We start from the raw sequence: 6,000 nt of genomic DNA, 5'->3' as shown, positions 1-6,000 counted from the left end.
ACTAACAATTAGGAAATTAACTAAAGAACATAAGTAGAAAACATCCATATTAGCAAATTAAGACTATAAAATGGGAAGAAAGTAAATAATCAGCATCAAGCAAATAAAAAAATTTGATTTAAATAATAAATAGATTTTTAGGGTTTTTTAAATCATGATTTTTATTAGCCCTGCTTATAATTTTCTCAAACTTTCACCTTTTATGCTGAAATTTGTCAAGCCTGGTCTCAGCTCAAGACTAAAATTTTTGGGAAAGCGTGAGCAAAAATGGTTCAGCTGTTTTCAATAGCAAAAAACAGTTCAAAGAAAAATATACTTAAGCAAATACAAAGAAAGTTGAAATTTGGCATGGAGATATTCCCTGGGTTAGTCAAAGGAAGTGAGTTTATGGAAAAATATTCCCAGCCCAGGTTTTCCAGTGCATTCTGGTGTGTCTCTCCTTTAGACTGTTTAGTTACATCAATCTCCTGGTCGGTTTCTTTATTATTATTTATTTGTATTACAGAAGCTCCTAGAGATCTCAGTGAGATCAGGGCTCCATTGTGTTGCATATTGCACAAACGTATAGTAAGAAAGAGAAATTTTCCTTTAGTACCCAGGGGTGCAGCCAGCAGTTTGAACTCTGGGTACACACAGGTAGATCAGTTGCACAAGACGTCCTCATGATCTTGTGAGGCAGATCTGATATAGCAGAAGGTTTGTTTGTAAAAGGAATGGTGGTAATCAAAATGGGCTTGCTGGGCTCTCAGGAAACGAAGTCCTGTATGCACCTAAGATACCCCACTCCACATAGGCCTCTAGACTTAATGAAGATGAGTTTGGCTACTTTTCTAATCACATCCCTAGTGGGATCAATGGAGAGCATAAGTGGCTGGCATGCACTGAGAAACTTGTCTCTGCAGCCTGGTGGCATGGGACTTTCTGCTCCAAGACCTAGGTCTGGTCTACAATACAAAGTAAAGTCAACATAAGTCTATTTGCATCCCTCTGTGTGCATGTGTCTATACTCAGATTTGTCTCTGGTCGATGTGGGTGGCCCATTACAGTGACATTACCTCCCCGAGCGGTGCAGACCCACAGTCGACCTACTTAGGTTGACGCAGCGTGAATATAGACATTGCATTACTTGTGTCAACCCTCACAGTCCTCCAGCACCTGTCCCACAATTCCCATCTCCCATTAACAGTGCTCTGTTCACAGTTTGGAACTCCACTGCCCAGGGGTCACAGAGACCAGAAGCCCACTCCCCTCTTTAAGCCCTCCCACCCCTTATGCTTTTGAAATGCTTTTTCCTGATTACCCACCTTGGTGAACACACTTAGCACACCTACCAATTCACCTTTGTTGTGTGCATCCGATCATGCCAGATCCACACTCTCAGAACGCTACTAGACATGCTCTTGCCTGGAGTAGGTAGGAAGTATTGGATCGCCTGGGCCTGTGGGGAGAAGAGGCAAGCCCACCATAGAAACGTTGACATTTACGAGCAGCTTGCATGGGAGATGCAGGCAAAGGGACATGACCAGAGTCAGAAGCAGGCGACGTGAAAGTGAAGGAACTTCACAAAGGATACCGCAAAACCAGGGAGGGCAACTATAGATCTGGTGCTGCCCCACAGACCTGCTGCTTTTACAACAAACTGCCTGGCAGAGACCCACCCTCACCCCACAGATCCCTTTGGATCCCTTGGAGAAGCCCCAAACGGATCCCCTGCCATGAGCAGCAAGGAGGAGGAGGGGGGAGACATTGTGGGGGACTGTAAGCGTGCTGCAAGCCAGGAACTGTTTGAAATGCCTCAGGAGACTCAGCAGTCCCAGCAGGCGACTGGAGTCCAGCCCACGGACAAAGGGGAAGGGAGGTCGGGTAAGTGTGTACATGAATTATTCCTTAAACTTTTCCTTTCCCTCAAACCTCATCTCCCTCCCCATTCCCCTTCCTCCCTCCTTTGTTCCACATTTAAAAATGGTGCCAGGCTCATTCGCAAGTTAAGACAGCTCTCTGCTTTTCATTGTTTTACTGGTACAATGTTAGAAGATAAAAGGTTAGGGAATCCGTTCTAAAAAAGGTGGTATGGCAGTCTGGTTACACAATGCACATCAGACCAGTTCCAGTACGCCAGTAAAATCAGCAGCCATTTTTAATTTCTGGATTAGATGGGGGCGGGGGCATGCAAAGTACTCCCTTTATGAGAACAGGGATGTCTCTTTTATCCTCTTGTGAGATCTCGATGAAACTTTCATGGAGGTGCTCTGCAATCCTCTCCAAAAGGTTTCTAGGGATTCTTCCTCTGTGGTAGGACACTTTCCCATGCCACTCCATGATGAATTCGGCAGGCACCATTGCAGCAAACAGGCTAGCGGCATATGGGCCCAAGTGGCTTTGGGGGTGCCAGTAGTAGCTGTGTTCTCCAGGCCTTTGTTACTCTCAGGATTGAGATATTAGCCAAAATCCCCACTGCCTGTGGAAAATAGCACCGATATTCAGTACCACTGCCTTGTGCCTAGAGAGGGGGCCAACTCTATAGCTACCTGCAATACGCCATCCTCCCTCCTCCCGGCCAGGTCGCACTCACCAGGCGTGGAAGTGGAGAGCAGTGCTGTAGAGAGATGCTCCAAAGCTACTGTCAATAAGTGTTTCTTATTAAGGGTATTAGTGGAAATAAGGGAGTTTTCAGACTTTTCTTTCCCTTTCCGTTGTGACTGTAAATCTAATGGTGAATCTGTCTGTTTATATCAGCAGCTTCTGACATGGTGGCCTTGAGGTGTTCACCCTGATCATGAGAAAGAAGACGACTAAGGAGGATATGTCCCGTGAGATCCTCTGTGCCACAGTTGCCTCACACTGTGATCAAAGGGCTTGGAGGGAAATGTACCAGGACCTGACAGTTTTGGGCAGGTAACAAACGAAAACGTTGCAGACCAAGGTTGATCTACAAGTCCAAAGATCCCAGATTCAGAAGCCTTTGCAGCCCATGGAGAACTCCGTGGTCACTGTTCCTTTCACCCTCAACATTCCATGTGGCTCCGCGGTCTACATCCTTACCCCTACCACTCCATGGTGGCATCAGCAAGGGGAACCGTAGCTGCATATATACTGATCTGTGAAAACTACCGATTGGGGAGGGAGAGGAGGGAATGTTGCCTCAACGGACTGTATTGCATGGACATAAATGTTTTCTTCCGCTTTCATTTGGGATTGTAAGCTGTGTTCACCCTTAATAGTGTTGGTAAAAGTTTATTTTGTAACCTTTTATGTGTATGTTTACACTTTAATTTTAATAACTGCTGATTTGCACACAATAAAGCACTATTTTTGGAAAGTCAGAGTATCTTTATTAACTTACACCACGCATTGCAGAATACATAATGGGAGGCAAAGACCCAACCACATTTGTAAATTTACACCAAGTATTACAGAGTCCATAGCAATATATATTCTACAGTACACAAGACAGATGCTATTTCTTGTACATAACAGAGATCTCTACTGTTACCCACTGTTAACAGGCTCCTTTAAAGCCTCCCTCAACTGCATAGCTCCACGGTTGGCTCTTCTAGTAGCCCTTGTGTCTGGCTGTTCAGATGCAGCAGACAGATGGTCTACCTTGTCTGTCCATGCTTTCCCCACCCTTCCCTCACAGGTATTATGTAGTACATAACATGCAGCTATAACCATTGGGATGTTTTTCTCAGTGAGATCCAATATAGTGAATAAACAATCCCCGCATCCCGTCAAACTACCTAAAGCATATTCAACAGCCATTTTGCACCTGTTGGACTGGTAGTTGACTCTTTCCTTGGCACTGCTGAGGTGGCTAGCATATGGCTACCCCAAGGGGTAGGCTGCATCCCCCAGAATCACTGTTGGCTTTTAAACATCACCAAGGATAATCTGCTGGTCGGGGGAAAATGTCTCTGCTTGCAGCTTTTTTTTTTTAAATTCGAGCATCCTACGGCTTCTCTTACCGAACCCACTCTGATGTCAGTGAAGCATCTCTAGTGATCCACTAAAGCTTGACTAAGCATAGAAAAGTGCCCCTTCCTGTTGATGTGCTCTGTGGCCAAGTGGGCTGGTGCCAAAATAGGGATGTGTGCGCCATCTGTTGCTCCACTGCAATTTGGGAACCCCAAATCCATCCACTATTTCCTGTACGTTGCCAAGAGTCACAGCCCTGTGTAGCAGGCGACGTTTAATGGCCTTCCACCATCACAACAGCTCCCGTTGTGGATTTTCCAAATCCAAAATGTTTTTGAACTGACTGGTTGGTAGCAATTTGGTTTTGCAAATTTCGGTAGTGTGATCGCCGCTCACTTCTCCACTGTTGATGCCGGTCTGATTCTGGTGTCTCTGCATTGGAGGGCAGGAACGTGGCCTTTCATATCTGAAAGTTTTGCAGCCCCTCCTCGTTGTCCCAAGCCTGCATTATGGTGCAATCCCACCAATTGGTGTTCATTTCTTGGGCCCAGAAATGGTGCACCACCATGTGGAGCTGCTCCAGGAAAGCCAGCAGCAGCCTGGCATTATTGTTCACTGTGTCCATAAGCCTCCAGTTATTGTGCTCAAACATCTCCATACGATCCTCATCACAATCCCGATCATAGCAGTACTGCCTCAAATTGTGCAAATAGTGGAGAATCATGCATGCTGTATTCGCAAAGCACAAAAGAACTGTGCTCGGCTCTGCAGGCTCCATGCTTCAGACTCTGAAAAGCGCCTCACAGGTGCAAAAATTGGGCTATGAACTGTATTGTGGGATGTAGAAGGTGGCATGATAAGAACTTGACCCCCTAACTCTGAGAGAAATCCCTAGGTGACTTGATACTATGCCACAAAGTACTGTGAAAATGCCCCTAAAGAGATTGCGAAGGACAGCGGTGCGAGGCACACTGGGATACTTACCCCTGGCACACTAGGCTTTATTCCAGTGCTACACGGACACAAGTGTCCCTGGTGAGCACGCGTGGCACCGACACAAACCTCGCCAGCCGTATGCCGACATAACTTGCGTCAACCAAACTTTGTAGCATGGACATAGCCCTACGTGACACGAGGCCTAACCTTCCCTCACAATCTTAACAATTTCTGATAAGAGGCTGCGAATGGTTTGGATTTTCTGGTTTGAGCATAGTAAGAATTCCATGTCTTTGGCTTTTCATCTGTCCTGGAAGGCTGGGTGTGCAGGTCAGGCCCATTAGTGTACTGCGACATAACAGAGCAGGCTTTGGGCATCTTAAACCCTTCGCTCCTTCCCTGTGAAGCCTGCATGCCAGGCCGGATGCAGAATCACACTGACGGAGCTGATATTGTTTTGCAATCCTGAAGCTTGGTTTATGGCCACTGATTTGCTTTTATGACAGATGCCTACTCAAATAGGGCTTTATTTGCATGTGTAAATTGGATTTATGTATTCAAATAGGTGATGTAGCCATGTAATAGACAATATGTGTGTGCAAACAAGCACGGATTGTACATGCAAATGTACACACTGCTGGAGAATTGCCAAGTGCGGCATTAAGTGTAAAAATATTCAGTGTACTACACATGTAGGGGTTGGAGACAGATGTATCACTTTGGATTAAAGTCACTTTGACAGTTCCCTATGAACATCCGAGATCTAAATGTTAAAATGAGCCTTTCCGTGCTGTTCCTGGGTTTTAATAACACCTATCCCCAGGAACAACTGTAGCCCTGTATTGCTCCTGCTGTTTTGCACTAAAGATCAGCCCATGCGATTCTAAAGGGTGTTTAATGTGTACGTTCTGTAGGGATGCAGTAGATGCTGCTTTATGGAGGAATTTAATGGATGGTGTTGACAGTCCCCAACTTGTTATGATGAGAGGCCACCAGGAATGAAGAGGGTTGGGAGCTGTCCCTCTCAGCAGGGAGAGACTGTCCCAATGCAGGACAGGAATTGGTAATTAAAAAAGAATCATAAACCAGCTGCCACTGTTTTATTTCCAATAGATCTAATTATTATGCTAATCACAGGGATGATCTGTT

Source organism: Emys orbicularis, chromosome 18, assembly GCF_028017835.1.
Source record: "Emys orbicularis isolate rEmyOrb1 chromosome 18, rEmyOrb1.hap1, whole genome shotgun sequence".
Taxonomy (NCBI): domain Eukaryota; kingdom Metazoa; phylum Chordata; order Testudines; family Emydidae; genus Emys; species Emys orbicularis.
The sequence above is the reverse complement of the archived record's forward strand: the minus strand, read 5'-3'. Positions refer to the sequence as shown.